General features: G+C 43.5%; 1 protein-coding gene across 4 annotated transcripts in view; it reads right to left on the reverse strand.

Annotated features, from left to right (window-relative positions):
* Nucleotides 1–14,791, reverse strand: part of NMNAT3 (nicotinamide nucleotide adenylyltransferase 3) — a 47,641-nt gene extending 32,850 nt beyond the window's left edge. For 2 of the 4 annotated variants that reach the window (XM_066621160.1, XM_066621159.1), the window contains exon 1: nucleotides 14,537–14,791. The gene's annotated coding sequence lies outside the window, so the exon portion shown is untranslated. The remainder of the gene's footprint in view (nucleotides 1–14,536) is intronic. The other 2 variants (XM_066621157.1, XM_066621158.1) reach the window with 2 other exon arrangements.
* Between the last annotated feature and the right edge of the window lie 1,884 nt (nucleotides 14,792–16,675).

Consider the following 16,675-nt stretch of genomic DNA (forward strand, 5'->3'; position numbering starts at 1 on the left):
GTAAAGGATGTTAGTTAGTGGGGGGGAGGAGAGAATCTATGGATAATTGAAACCACAGATACTGGATCCACAGGCACAGGAGCCCGTCTGCATCTACATGCTTTAAAAGCATGATATGCTATTTATCCAAAAGATGAAACCATATAGTAACAAAAGTGAAAAGAGGGGGGAACCCTAAAGCTCTCACAGGAAATCTGAAACAAGGGAAACCTTATAATACAACTGACATTTTCACAAGGTAAAATACAATTCCTGTATTTAAGGACAGGACTGGTCAATTTATTTTCCCCCTGAGAAATCTTTCTTCGCTGTTACATAGAAACGAAAAAGAGTGCCATTTTGTCTGGTTCCAGCCTGAAAGGAGCAGAGCGTGACATTCTGCAGAAGCCTATGAAAATGACAGTATGATGATCTGGTTCTCCTTAGTTAAAAAAAGAAATCTCTAGTAAAAGCAGATTCTCCATGTGAATGGCAAAATCCTTCTCATTACAAGCAAAAACCAAATGCTGGACCTGTGAAAGTAAACCCAATGAATCAAAGGCCTTTCTTTTCAAATGTAGCCGTCATCAGAGGTGCAAACCAATAAAAACACTCAATACATAGTGAATGTGGGTGATTTTTTTTTTCCAACTCACACTGAAAAAATTCTACTTAAAAGTTACAAATAAATGGAAGCCAAATTAAAACTACATGATCCTGGAAAGGTGCAACTCTTCTGCATATCTGTAACAACACATACAGCACACTAGCAATTCCCAAACTTGCCATAGTCACAGTGCCCTTCATTCATGGCGGCCTCTTCTTCCCAGCTCTCCCATGTGCAGCCATCTTGGTTCACATGAGATTTCGCACAATCCAAGATGGCAGCACCTGAGAGATCCAGAGGAAGAGGCCACTGGGGACATCCTGTGCTGTCCCTGTGAATTCCCTGTGGCACCCCCAGGTACTGCGCACACACTGTTTGGCATCACCGCTGTACACTAAAGGTCAATTACAATGCTCCTTTGTTAATTAAGGTCATTAATGAAGTACCTGAAAACTTCACTCGCTTAACATTGAGGAACTAGCAACTTAGCTAAACCCTACTTAAATTTAAAATGGAAGAGCCAATTTGCACCATTTTACTTTAAATTAGCTCCCTCGCACTAGGTGTTAAATTTACATACACTGTTTAGACACTTATAGAAACTTCATTGAATTTATTCCCTAATGACTGCCTCTATAAAAAAAAACGAACCATTAATAATTTTGTGTCATGAAAAGAAAAGAATGTGAAAAAAAGGAAAGCAGCTCAAGGTACATTTTTTAAACTCTTGTACAAAAGGAACAAAGACTTAGAAAAAGCCGTACAGTTTATCATTTCAGTATGTATATACCTCAACACTCATGTGTCAAGCAGCAAGCCAGCATCAAAGGCCTGCCATGGTGAGGAGTTCCCAGAAGGAGGCTCATGCTGACCACTGAAGCCCTCTGTGGCCCTTCTGCTCCCTCCCCTGCAACTGCTACCCTCCCCTGCCCCAAAGGGAGTTTGTAGCCAAGATTAGCAATGGGAAGGAGCAGCCACTGCTGCTGCCTGTTCACTTGTCTGTCCCTTTTGGCTGCCAGTGGAGACTGGGCCTAGAGGCAAGAGGAGAGCAAGTAGGTGAGGTCATCTTGCTGAAAACTGCCACCCCAGCAAAACAATGAAACATGGACCTCACAGTGATTGGTTAGAAAATAATTTTTAACATAAGTTATAAGACTTAAGCAAGAGTCAAAGGGCCAGTAACACCAGCTCTACCCACAAGAGACCGAGCAAAGGTGAATGGTAAGGAGGATTCCAAGTGTGCTACACAGCAAGTGCATGAGTAGTGGTGGTGGGAAAACGAAAGCAAGATCAGGTAAGGGAACAAGTGAGAGAAGCCACAGCTAGAGCCTTCCACTATATCAGGAAATTCAGCTGTATCAGAAAGCCATCTTGCAAGGAGGCAATTCTAACTTTGAAGGAGAAAACCACAAGTGATATGTTTCAAGTCAGTTTCTGAATCCCTGCCCAAATACAAAAACATATTGTGAGAAGCCACCCTGAGTGTCATCATCTTTTAGAAATTTTGCAAGGTAATTTGTTCTAGCAATTAAGTATGTGGGGAATTCAGAGTAAGAGTAAAGTAAAACAGGAAAGCAAGTTGTCACACATTTTGCATTGTGTTTTGAAATCTTAACATAAAGAGAACTGAAGTTATCAGAAGACTCCCATTTTCTATACAATTGCACACCCATTTTCCAGTACATTTTAAAAAGGGTTTTAGAAAAGTGACAATCCAGCTGGTCCAAAAAAGCTGTAGCTTACATTCCTTTATTATCCCTGTCTGGGGTAAAATACCTTAATTAAAATAAGTAAAGGTAAAGAGTACATAAACTAGAGACCCTAAGTCAGGGTAAGCAGCATATGGCCCGTGGCTTGATCCGACCTGCCACCCGAAATACTCTGGACTTTAATTTCTATAACATATATCTACCCTGCCCACAGCGGTCCTAAAAAGAATTCAAGTTTGTAATTATATCTCTGAAAAGCTTACCGTGTAAACAGAAAAAGGACAGGCTCTTCCTTTGACTGCTGTTCTCGGGCAATAAATCCCTCTGTGCCATGCCTATATCTTTTTCCTTAGCTCTATGGCATAATCAAGAGGGTCACACATGCATATCAAATATACATGCATTCTTACACCTGATGGACTCAATACATGTCCCATATGCAGAAGAAGGTTGCCAACCCCTAACCTAAGACCTGCATCTTGCTAAAATTTACTAGGAGGATTATTTTGTTCAATAAGAAGTAGAAATCTTAAGTTGCACAAAAATATTTTATATTGATTGGGCAGCCACTTCCCACACGGCAAGTATGTTTCAAGTCTGCTTTGCTGCTTGACAAGAATAGCAGGCAATCCTTTAAGACGCAGGTTACATTCTGAACTAGTTCATTTCCAAATAACTGCTGTGCCTTCGAATTCTCTTCATGTGCTGAGAGCGATTTGTTCCTATCCTGCTTAGAGAGCAAGGTGACAACCTGCTTTCAGCTTCTTTGTGGTAAGGTTATCTTACAAAGAGGACACTGACATCTATCTAAAAGCACTTATTTGAAACGCAGAGTTAGAACTTCAATTGTAAAGACTTCTAGTAAAATTGAGGCCTTCAGAAATCCAGCTATAAATCACCCTTAGGAAATCTACTGATTTAAAATACAAAACAGGCTATTGTATTTTTAAATAAAGATATCCTTGTAAAGCATCAGATCAGACGAAAGTATACAGCTGTAAGGTTTACTGCTTCAAAGGAAAGCTTTGGAAATACTTCATTCTCTTTGATAGTTGCAGAGCTTTGATAATGTGTCTACAATGACTACGAAGACTGAAGAAAGATTCCAAGCTAAAACAGGCAACTGCTTAGTAAGCAGATGCATAAATTCATGTGGCTCAACAAATCCTATGAAACAACACCACAACTGGCACAAAGCTCACATTTCTCAGCTACTGTATTTGCTAATCTAGTCCATTTGCAGGATTCTGCAACTTAAACTGTTTCATCTGGACTGAAGCCGACGCTAAATTTGAGGACCAAACTACTGCAGACACTTGAGCATGTCGATCTCACAGATAAGTAAAGGGTAGGGCAGCAAAAAAAAAAAAAATCATTTTCTATGACCCTTGGATAAGTCAGGGGTAAAATTTGGGGGGGACGCCTGACTGTAATTCTGGGACTCCCCACTGATACAAAAAAAATGCAGACTCTCAGGGCTCCTATATTAAAATGGCATAGTATGTTTGTAGATAGTTCTAAGACCCAGTGGCTGCCTGGCTACCTGCCTGACTGATCTGATGGCTGGTTGTTAAGGGTCTCCCTGCAGGAAAGAGCAGTTGGGAGAGACAAAGAGGAAAGAATGCTCAGCTGGAGCATGAAATTGTGCAGGATGTATTTTTGCTAGCATCTGGGGAGAAGGAAGAGAGCGAGGAGACAGGGGAATTTTTTCTATCTGAAGTTTACTGCGCTTGTAGATAGCAGGCTTTCTGCTTTAAGGCAAATGCGTGGAGCCCTATAGAAAGTCGAAATGTGCCACACTGCATGTTTATTATTATTAACAGTATTTATATACCGCTTTTCAACTAAAAGTTCACAAAGTGGTTTACAGAGAAAAATCAAATAACTAAATGGCTTACTCATAAATAGATGACCTTGCCTTGGTCCATTGCAAAGGACAGGCTGAGAGGAACGCAACACCACCAGAATGTTCCCGAGCTAATGAACGAAGGCCCCCAAAAACACAAGAAGAAAATCCCTCCCTCCAAGCTGACAAAGTTATTGAGCCCTATGGAAAGCTAAACTAAGCTACACAGTTGCGTTTACTCATGAGCAACTGTGCCTCAGTTCATATTGGAGGACAGAAAAAGGAGAATGGAAAGCCACCAAAAATGGTTCCAGTCAGATAAAGGTGGAGCTCAAGCAATGCTCCAGAAGATAGTCCCACCCCCCCCCCCCCCAGCATAAGAAAGATAAAACACAGGCTTGAGCTGGTAAGGTGGAACTTTTTCTTTAGTCTTGTAAAGCTAGGTGGGTCCTGATAGTGTGTGATTCTAAGAAGTGGGTTTCAGTGCTAAAAGGTTTGGGAACCACTGCTTTACTAGAAAGGGTTGTTGTCTTTTCCAGTCTCTTCTCTCATCCTCCCCCACAGTGGAGTCTCACTTGCTCTCCTAATTATTCTGGGGTTTTAATGCCTAACAAATACACATTCATGATTCACTGAAGAATGCTTGCAGGGAGAGAAACTGCATGCTAGAGAGAGACTAAACTGAATGTGAACAGGAAGCAGGAACTGCTTGCATTGCATTTTTCAGTTAAACAAGAAACACCCGTGCTTCAAGTGCTACTAAAGGAAAACGAATGGGTCCAGGGTGCACGGGAGCTACTATTTACAAAGGGTCCCCCATATCTGTGGTTTCCATAACCGCAAAGAGGAGCAGAATGGCCCTATTTTAGCACAGCCTGTTTTAGCACATGGCCAAGTGTCTTCTAAAAGAAAAAAAGCATACAAAAAACAAAAAAGTATACAGCAAAACAAAACACGCAGCCACGTACTTTCATCAAACTTCATGATTTAGCCCTGTAGAAAGAGTAGATGAACAACAGCAATTATTAGAAAATCCGTCTAGATTAGTTTTGAATTGCTTATATTTCTTGACTGTATCAATAATAAATGATATTAATGATCAGGGAAGATTCTGCTGAAACGGTAATTGGAGACATTTATGATTAATTACAAGAATCTACAATATAGTGCTGTACTTGCATTTTAATTTACGAGCGCTTGGGTGTGCTGTAAAATTACTAAAATGAAGGGCAAATAATACTGCTAAATTGGACTAAGAGTCAAAATGACCCTTAAAAGAATAATTAAAAGCAACTGTTAGGCGCTAGAGGAAAAAAAATCTGTTATTCTCTATATGAAAGCAATAAATTGATCTTGTGAAAGGCTCTGCAATTATTACATTAGATCATTTGATATTAACAACTTCTGCAAATCCCTTGCTAGCAGTAATTTTGCACTAGCAGACAGCTGAAAAGTGGCACCAATCATGTCCAAAGCCCTTTCCAACAGTGACTCCCTGAAAATGATTGTGAACAAGTCCAGGAGAACTGCAGACTTGTGCTCCTGCCCTCCCCACTTGTACTTTCTGTGCAAGAGAATAAGATCCAAAGCTTCCACTTTACCTAATTAAGGATCAAGTTATAGTTTACTGCAGGGCTTTCCAAACTGTGGCGTCACAATGCCCCAGCCTGTGGGCCCTGGCCACTTTCACCTTAAGGGAGCAGCCTGGAGGCAGGGAGGAGCCGCTCAGGGGGGCTGCAGGGGCTTGGCTACACGTACCGGAGCTTCCTGCAGCCTCCCGGGGGTGCGGGAAGCCCTGCGCAACCTTCTGCAGGGCTCCCCGCAGCTTTGAAAGCAAAAGCGGAGCGATCGCACCTCGCCTCCGCTAAAGCGGAAGTGGAGCGCAATCGCTCCACTTTCACTTCTGAAGCTGTGGAGAGCCCTGCAGAAGGTTGCACAGGGCTCCCCGCACCCCCGGGTGGCTGCAGGTGGCTCAGGTATGTGCAGCCAAGCCCCTGCAGTCTCCCTGAGCTCCCGGGGAGCATGCCGCTGCCTTCCCCCCTCCTGCCTCCCCCCCCACAAGAACTTAGAATGGCTCAAACTCTCCAAGAGAGTTTGAAAACTGCTGGTTTACTGTAATGTGTGAACTGGCATCACCATAATAATCCTTAACTACTGTTTGCTCTTGCACCAGAAACCAAAACCAGGGATGATTTCAATCTTTGGCTTGAGAGAATGACACTGTTAGCAGTAACTGTGATTACGATGGATCAGATATCACTAGAACTCTAGAACCATGAAATTGGAAGAGGCCTTCAAGACCATCTAGTCCAACCCCCTGCTTGAAGCAGGAAAATTACTATAATATAGTATAGTTAGAACTATAATTAACGCTAATTAGGAAAAAGGACAGGAATTCAGAGGAGAGGATTCAGTGGAGAGGAAGACTGAGAAGGATAAAGCAAGCACCATGGTATAGTGATCACTGAGTGTGACAGCTACACTGGGCAAAGCTATAGTATTCATTAGCCGCTATATGTCTGCAGGGCTCCCTGATACTTTAGAAGTGAAAGTGGAGCGATCACGCTCTACTTCCGCTAAACCGGAAGTGGAGCATAATCGCTCCGCTTTCACTTTTGCAGCTTTGGGGAGCTCTGCAGAAGGTCAGGCAGGGCTCCCTGCACCCCAGGGAGGCTCTGGTAAGTGCAGCCAGGCCCCTGCAGCCCCCTGAGTGGCACGATCCTAGGGATCATGCCACTGCCTTCCCCCCACCCCCGCTGCTTCCCCCCGCCTCCGCAAGGACTTAGAGCGGTCCTTGAGAGTATGAAACTCCTGGAAAGTGTGAAAACTGCTATAACAGTACATTTCCCCCACATTTTTCAAAAGGTAGAACAAGATTGCAAACCCACCCAAGTTCATGCAGAAAGCTGGACCTCATGCTACAATTGCCATCTTCATCTGCTTGACCCAGATAAACCAACTGTTTTTGACAGTTTGAAGGCTATTTGGTATTAAGTAAGATTAATCTATTCTGAATGCTGCAAAAATTTTTTAACATAATCCAAATATGTGAATATTACAATTCTTATTACACTCTTAACGCATTCTATCTTTTGCTGTTTTATCTTTCAAATTCTGCAAAAACTGATAAAAATGTTCTCCAACACCAAGTTCAATGCAAATTTTTATTACTTTAATAAAGTTAGTCATCCTAACTAAAATACACACACACAAAATTCTTTGCTTGTTCACACTAACCATGTTTTTTACATTAACATAAACACTTTGTATGTTAGCAAATTAAAATAGTTCCTTAGTAATAAAAGAGACATCTTATTTTTATCAGATCATTCAACTTTTTTCATGATTATGTCAACTACTGCCTGACAACATTACTGGTACCAGGAATTTAATTATGCACTTTATGGTAATTTTTAAAATATGCCATGTGCAGTACTTATTTAATTGTATATTATGACATAATTGCAGAGCCTCGGATCTGTTTATTTAATTTTCTAACAAATTAAAAAAAAGCTGATTTACCAACCATCACCAGAAAAATGCAGGAACAAATTAACAATTAGGCTAAGTACTCAACAGACTAGTCCTGAGCCAAATGAGGCTTCTACTGGGGTATAATTAGCCAAGAGGGTCTTCTCTGCAATGGACTCCTTTAAAATTCTCTGCAACTCCAAATAGTGCACTTACTACTTTACTTCATTGGGGCTGCAGTGTGGGTGTAGAGAGAAAGGGAGAGCATTGGCCAAGTTTTCAGAGGAAATAATTCAATTCTTGTCGTTCAGAAGTACTTCATTAAATGTTTCTAATGTGAGTTGTTAGCATTGTCATTCATCAAGTCCCACTCTGGGATTACTAAAGAAAAACAATGCTTTCCAAGTATATCTTACAACTCTCTAAGTCAGGGGTGGCCAGCCTTTCAACTTTAGGGCTCCTGGACTTTTAAAAACTGTGTAGAGGAGTAGTCTTCAAATTGGAGACAGCTGTGTGCCAGGTAAGGCTTCCCCGGCGCAAATGGGGCTTAGTGTTCTGTGGGGGAGCCTTGTGGTAGCAGATGTGGCAAGCCAGGGCACAGCCCTGGGGGAGACTGGCACTGTGAATATGAGGCTCCCCTGCAGAATGGTAAGTGGCGTTACAGGTATGCATTGGGATGGAAACAGCAGATAGAGGGAACTTCTTTTCCCTCTTGCACACTACCAGAATCAGAAGTCATCCGTCATAAAACTGAGTGACAGAAGAATTAGAACAGACACAAGGAAGTATTTATTTACCCACCACATAATTAATCTGTTGAACACCTTGCTACAGGAAGTTGTGATGGCACCTGGCCTAGATGGCTTTAAAAGGTACTGGACAGATTTATGCAGGAAAAATCCATCACAGGTAACAAGCCATGATGACTACATGCAATCTCCAGGTTTTTATTATTATTATTATTATTATTATTATTATTATTATTATTAATTTATACCCCGCCTTTTTGCCCAACGGGCACACAAGGCGGCTTACAACACTTTAAAAAATATAACATTAAAAACAATCATTAACAACAATTTTAAAACAAACAAACAAACCCCGTGGATTTTCATATAAAAGCAAGAACGCCAGCCAGCCTGTAAACAATTAAAAGCTTTTTGAAATAAAAAGGTCTTCAGTCCATGCCGAAAGGCAGCCTATATCTGAATGCTAGATGTGAAGGAATGACAATAAGATAAAGGAGATGTTCCCAAACTCTCAGGGTCAGTTTGGGAACAGGTAAATGTTTGCAGGAAGGGAGCAGAGATGCAATTGCTATGATCGCATCAGGAAGGAGATTTTTTTAAACTTACCTGGGGGTTGCTATAGCTCTCTGGAGGGTCCAGAGATCCCGGGACCTCCTCTGCAGGCCTCCCCATGCCTGCAAAGTGCTTTAAATAGATTGTGGCAATCGCTGCTGCTGTCTTTGTCGCCCCACCCCTTAAGGGGGTGACAACAGAGGTTCCCTGGCTGGGGCACTGTGACATAGTTTGGCAACCTCTGGGATACAGGTATCATGCTGTCTTGAGTGCTCCCTGAGCATCTGATAGGCCACTGTGAGTTACAAGAAGTTGGACTAAAACTGCCCTTGGCTTGATACAGCAGGGCTCTTCATATGTTACAAATCAAGGAAAATTAGTTTGCTGGAGACCAATATTGTTGTTTGATCACTTTTTGGGACCAAATACTGGACTAGGTGACCCTTGGTCTGATCCACCAAGGTACTGTAGCTCTTAAAACCTAAAGAGACATTAAAGAGATGGTCACTGTGATTTCTAGAACTTCCAAGAACACACACACAAACACACACAGAGTTTTAAAAGAAGTGTTTACACACATTTTACATTGCCAAGTTTTTGATTAGCATTCTGAATCCTAACTGCAAATTGCTTGTTTCCCATTATAATTATCTGTAATTTCTTCCTCATGAAGAACATAAATTAGCTAGGTCTGAACCGTGAACTGCCAGTACTAACCGTACACCTGCAAGGAAATGATTGTATAGGGCATGCTAATATATACAATCTACATCAACAAGGGAGACAAATTACTAGTTTTTGATTTATACTAGTTTTTGATTTGGTGGGAGGGATAACCTGCACATTACATATTAATGGGCACAAAGTCCCAGCGGAACTTTTAGTGGTTGTTTCACTGGATTTTTTTTTTAAATAATAATATACAACATTGGGAAGTTGTAATTTTTGGGTAGGGAAGACAATGGGGGGGGAGCTTTAAAAGGTATTTAACACATTCCATCCCTGCCATTTTTTCTGATCCAAATTATTTCTCCAGTTCCTATTCTTCTCAGAGTTCACATACATGCTTAACTCATATCCTGGATCAAATGGGGAAAACAGGAACTAGTTAGCATTTTGAATGAAAAACAGAGAACAAGAAAAAAAAATCTACTCCAAGAGATGCCATGCCTCCAGAAAGAAACCCAGTTGCAGTGCTTCTGTACGGCAAAGAACAGTAACTGATGACTGACAAAGTCTAGTTTGAAATCTGCATACGTTAACAAGAACTGAATGACTTACATCATGTAAATTAACTAAAATGGTAATATATGACTACGGACTATCATCCCCATAATAATCCTTTTCTCATGCTACATGCCACATTAACTATTATGCAAGAGAGCATAAAAAGCATCAGACAAAAAGGCATTTCTCATGCCGCTTGTGAAAACACTCTGCATTTCCAGGATGAACAGAAAAATTAAAAAGCATAACCAGCCAAGAGCTTCATTTGTGGAGTCAACAGCTTATAAACAATGCATACAAAATCATATTGCTACCTGTAAGGTTAAAAAGCTGACAGTGATTTAATATCACATCCTACATACCTGTGCAGACCAGGAAGAGTAATAACCCATCCAGTGGTAACTTTAGCTAAACTGACTATGGGCACTCACATTATTGGTATTTAGAGCCAGGGTGGTGTAGTGGTTTGGGAGGTGGACTCAGACCTGGAAGATTCAGGTTCAAATCCCCCCTTTGCCAGGAAGCTTCCTGGGTGACCTTGGACCAGTCACGTTTTCTGTCTCCCCTACCTCACAGGGTTGTTGTGAGGAAAAAAGGAGGAGAGCACCACCCCGTGTACACCACCCTGAGCACTTTGTACACCACCCTATACACCACCCTGAGCACTTTGGAGGAAGGGCAGTGTAAAATGTGATAAATAAATCACTACAAGAAAAACATATATGATCTGTGAATCATGCCCATGTCCCTTTCTGCAACTGTCTATACCAGGGGTGTCAAACCATTTCATACAGAGGGCCGAAGTTAGCATTCAGGGTGACTGCTGAGGGCCGAAAGTGACGTCATTAACCAGAAAGTGACATTAAGCAGCTGATAGCCAGAAATCAGCACTGATTAATCAGCACAGTTTCTCATTAACTAAAAATACACAAATCTTGATCATATTTTAAGATATGGGAAAGCCCAATTTTCATGTGGGCTGCTGTTTCAGTAGTAACACATCAGCACTGCTCAGCAGTTGAGAGCCTGAGGGCCAGATAAAAAGCTTCTGGGGGCCACATGCGGCCTCTGGCCTTATGTTTGACACCCCTGGTCTATACTTTGAATCCTCAATGGTTTGCACACATTTAGCATCGGGATCCACTTTTTAGAATCAGAACCCACCAGAAGTGATGTCATGACTGGAAGTGACATCATCAAGCAGGAAAATTTTTAACAATCATAGGCTGCACACTTACCCAGGAGTAAGTCCCATTTACTATCATCGTTAAAAAATTATACATAGTAGCTTGTAAAAGTACTGGTCTGTAACATTTCCCCAAATGCATACTATGGTAGCATGGTCTAATATATTAAAAATAAAATATTAAAATGACCCACCTGAAATTGGCTCGCGACCCATCTAGCGGGTTCCAACCCACAGTTTGAGAAACACTGCTCTGAACATCTGCATCTTTATAAATTCGAATAGGCCAATGAAAGCTTAGCAGTGCACAATTAAACAGCAAGCTTTTGAAGAACAAATGGAATTGTGGGCTCAGTCCTGTCCAACTTTCCAGCAGCAATGCAACCACAATGCAGCCCTGAGGTAACAAACATTCCCTTACCTTGAGGAGGCCTCCAAAACTGCCCCCCTCCCCATAAGATGCAGTGCATGACCCATTGGCATGGCTGCATCAGTGCTGAGAAGTTGGATAGAATTGGGCCCTGAGTCACATTTCTTCTTCAAGCACTAAATGGGCTGCAATCCTACATGCACTTACATGGGACAGAATCTCAGAGCAGTGTCCTTTTTTAAGAACTATTCTCAAACAAGGTATACTAGTTATATATTAACATATATATACTGAACTATACTTATATTTTTGAAGTACTATTTAATACTTTTCATAGGCAAACTTGAGACAACAGACTTTTAATAAAATGCAAATGAAAACCTCATTGCCCTGGAACCCACATTTCTCTGCTGCCCCTCTCTAAGCTGCTTCAATTGGCTCTCTAATCCACTTCCTGCTTGTTGAATGCTGGCAGGATTATTATTGTGACAGCAGCAGTACAACTCTTCCTCCAGTACTACTGAAGGGAGAAGGGGGAAAAATGTACTCTTCTCTTTCCTTGCCCACCTAACTGCTTAGAAAAGCCAGACTGCCCCAGTCACATGTTCCTTCCTTCTTGTTCTCCACAAGGTTGCTTTCCTAAGTAACTAGGAGGAAGATGAAGCAGCAGCATATATGTGCCCAAGATTTTAAAAAAAGAATTTGGGTGGGGTAGGGTAGCAGGAGTGGTATCTCCTGTCTTCAAATCAGGCAGCATCTTTGCTTGGGCCAATAGATTTAGCTACCATTCCTTCTTGACAGATGCTTAGAGGAAATAAGGCAGTATGATTATCTCCCTTCTCCAAAAGTAATTTACAGGAGAAAAGGTTTCAGAAGCTGCAGTTATTCCCATATAGGTCTATCTGTCCTCTCTGGATGTGTTCATACATGTTTTCAAACCTTCCAGAACCACTGGGTTAGCCTGTAGCCAAAATCCAGGCAACATTTTGCTCCTGAAATATAAAACCATTTCAATGGTGCCTGTAAACCATAAATTTCCCTAAACTGATATGAAGATGGGCTGAGTGCATTAAATCAAATGGATCTTCCAGAGACATAAGGAACTTGTCCAGGATTTTTATCACAAGGAGCAGGAAGTATTACAGGTTAATTATCCCTTTTCCAGACTGCTTGGGACAGGAAGGCATCTGGATTTCAGAATAATGGCATAAATATAATGAGAAACACTTCCTCTTGCTCTTTTCACTGTTACCCTACTACACTGTTGCTCTTGCTCTTTTCACTGGGTGTCTGCTGGCCTCTTTTGCAGTTTTTTAAACCATGTCTGTACAGGTACACACACTACAGGGCAGAGAATAGAACTTACAGTCTGTACCTGGACTGTGTGTGTGAATAAGCACAAGACCTTCCAGTGTTCATGGTATAGTAAACAAGCCTTGGACAAAAATGCCTGGATTTTGGAATAATCTGGATTTCTGATGTCCGGATAAGGTGTAACCTACATGCACACCCATGAATGTGTTCCACCAACTTGCACATATACCAGCTCCCAAAGAATTTCAAGTGACCTTCGAAGCCAAGCACTTTGGCCAAGAAAAGCAGCCCTGAAAATTGTGCAGGAGGTGGGGGTTCAATGACTCCCAGTTCTTCTAGCCTCTGGTTTAAACATAAGAGCCCTGCTGGATCAGGTCAAGGGCCCATCTAGTCCAGTTTGCTGCATCTCACTGGCTCCCCATGTTAGTATGTCCAAGTTACAGGTGGCTGTGTTGGTGCTTTCAAGCAGGCACAATAGTGCTGGCTAACAAGAACTGAACGTTTCAATGTACGTACATTTCCACAAGTACAGACCTCTGAAATCTGAGCAGTACATAAGTAGGGGGTGGTGTACATTACTTCATGGTTTGCTTAAGCATAAGTTTCAGGGGTGCTTTCCTTGGTCAAAGTGTGTGGCTTCTAAGGTCACTTGAAATTCATTGGGAGCGGGTACATGTGCAAGTTGGTGGAACACATGCACGGAGCTGGTCTGAACCACAGTTTGCTGTTAATGTCCAAACTTGAAAATGAGTACAAAAAAGTCTTTTGAGCCAGGACTGCAAAATGGAATTCCTTCTATGTCACCAGAATTTCTAGGTATCCCTGATGCCTCAGGGAGTACACAGGACAAAAGGAGACCTGCATCCTGGTGCCCCCCCCCCTGCATTTGGCAGTCTGAGGTAGCCTACTTCTAAGACCAGGAGGTTCCACATGCCCATCACGGCTTGTAACCTGCGATTAACTTTTCCTCCAGAAATCCGTCCCAGCCCCTTTTAAAGGCATCCAGGCCAGATGCCATCACCACATCCAGTGGCAAGGAGTTCCACAGACTAGTTACAGGCTGGGTAAAGAAATGTTTTCTTTTAGTCTGCCCCAGCTCTCCCAACGCTGTTTTCTTCCTGTAAGGACATAACAAGAGCACTGCTGGAGCACAGGCCCATCTAGTCCAGCCTCCTGTATCTCAGCAGACACCTCAGGAAGCACACAAGACAAGAAGGCCCTGCATCCTGGTGCCCTCCTTGGCATCTGGTACTCTGAGGCTGCCTACCTCCCAGATCAGGAGGCTGCACAAACACAGCATGGCCTGTAACCTGTGATGGACTTTTCCTCCAGAAACTCCCCTTTTAAAGGCATTCAGGCCATCACCACGTTCTGTGACAAGGAGTTCCACAGGCTAATGACATACCAGGGAAAGAAGCACTGCCTGTCCCAAGTCTCCCAGCCTTCAACCCCAGCTGACTGGTGGGAGCCTAAACTTTGCTCAGGGATGAGTGGAAGGGCTCTCTGCACATGCTCAGGGCACTTACTTTCTCCTAGCTGTACACTCAGCAGCTGAGGGGGCCCTTATTGAAGCCTGACTAGCCTCAGGCAGCCTCTAACGCGAGGGCTGTGGGAGCTCGGCTGACACAAGCTTGCAGGTCTCACTGGCGGAGAAGCGTGCACGCGCAACGCTACAGGCGACGTTCTCCAGCGTGCGTGCGCGCTCCGACTCGTGACGCGTTCCCCAGTCGCCAACATTCTGCCACCACTTCCTGCTCAAGCCTGGGAGGGAACCGTGAGCCACGAAGCCCCGCCTTTCCCTTACCCGCTGACGTCAGAGCTCTTCAAGCTGCAGCCGCGCAAACCACCTCAGCCTCCTTCCCTCAGCAGGCTCCGCCCCTTTGTGGGCGGGGCGTCTCCCCAGAGGAGATGGGCGAGTCGTGATTGGCTGAGGCGGGACTGGCTGCTAGAGCTTGGATGCCACGCCCACCTCTCCCAGGTGCTGGAGGGTACGTGCTGCAAAGGGGAGGAAAGTGTGGCTTGAACCTGCTGGAGGATGTATGTGTTGGGATGCTCTGCCATGCCCTTCCTAGCTGACTCACTGCCATGACTACTGGTCAATTAACAACCCAAGCCTAGGCAGGTCTACTCAGAAGTAAGTCCCATTGTGCTCAATTGGGCCTACTCCCAAGAAAGGGCACATAGGATGGTAGCCTGAGGCTGTGATCCTAACCACACTTACCTGGGAGTAAGCCCCAGTGACTATAATGGGGCTTACTTTTGAGTAGACACACATAGGAGCAGGCTGTAAGTCATAAGAACATAAGAACAGCCCCACTGGATCAGGCCATAGGCCCATCTAGTCCAGCTTCCTGTATCTCACAGCGGCCCACCAAATGCCCCAGGGAGCACACCAGATAACAAGAGACCTCATCCTGGTGCCCTCCCTTGCATCTGGCATTCTGACATAACCCATTTCTAAAATCAGGAGGTTGTGCATACACATCATGGCTTGTACCCCATAATGGATTTTTCCTCCAGAAACTTGTCCAATCCCCTTTTAAAGGCGTCTAGGCTAGACGCCAGCACCACATCCTGCGGCAAGGAGTTCCACAGACCGACCACACGCTGAGTAAAGAAATATTTTCTTTTGTCTGTCCTAACCCGCCCAACACTCAATTTTAGTGGATGTCCCCTGGTTCTGGTATTATGTGAGAGTGTAAAGAGCATCTCCCTATCCACTCTGTCCATCCCCTGCATAATTTTGTATGTCTCAATCATGTCCCCCCTCAGGCGTCTCTTTTCTAGGCTGAAGAGGCCCAAACGCCGTAGCCTTTCCTCATAAGGAAGGTGCCCCAGCCCCGTAATCATCTTAGTCGCTCTCTTTTGCACCTTTTCCATTTCCACTATTGTCTTTTTTGAGATGCGGCGACCAGAACTGGACACAATACTCCAGGTGTGGCCTTACCATAGATTTGTACAACGGCATTATAATATTAGCCGTTTTGTTCTCAATAACCTTCCTAATGATCCCAAGCATAGAATTGGCCTTCTTCACTGCCGCCGCACATTGGGTCGACACTTTCATCGACCTGTCCACCACCACCCCAAGATCTCTCTCCTGATCTGTCACAGACAGCTCAGAACCCATCAGCCTATATGTGAAGTTTTGATTTTTTGCCCCAATGTGCATGACTTTACACTTACTGACATTGAAGCGCATCTGCCATTTTGCTGCCCATTCTGCCAGTCTGGAGAGATCCTTCTGGAGCTCCTCACAATCACTTCTGGTCTTCACCACTCGGAAAAGTTTGGTGTTGTCTGCAAACTTAGCCACTTCACTGCTCAACTCTGTCACCAGGTCATTTATGAAGAGGTTGAAAAGCACCAGTCCCAGGACAGATCCTTGGGGCACACCGCTTTTCACCTCTCTCCATTGTGAAAATTGCCCATTGACACCCACTCTCTGCTTCCTGGCCTCCAACCAGTTCTCAATCCAGGAGAGGACCTGTCCTCTAATTCCCTGACTGTGGAGTTTTTTCAGTAGCCTTTGGTGAGGGACTGTGTCAAACGCCTTCTGAAAGTCCAGATATATAATGTCCACGGGTTGTCCCGCATCCACATGCCTGTTGACCTTTTCAAAGAATTCTATAAGGTTCATGAGGCAAGACTTACCCTTACAGAAG

The sequence above is a fragment of the Tiliqua scincoides genome, chromosome 3, assembly GCF_035046505.1.
Source record: "Tiliqua scincoides isolate rTilSci1 chromosome 3, rTilSci1.hap2, whole genome shotgun sequence".
Taxonomy (NCBI): Eukaryota; Metazoa; Chordata; class Lepidosauria; order Squamata; family Scincidae; genus Tiliqua; species Tiliqua scincoides.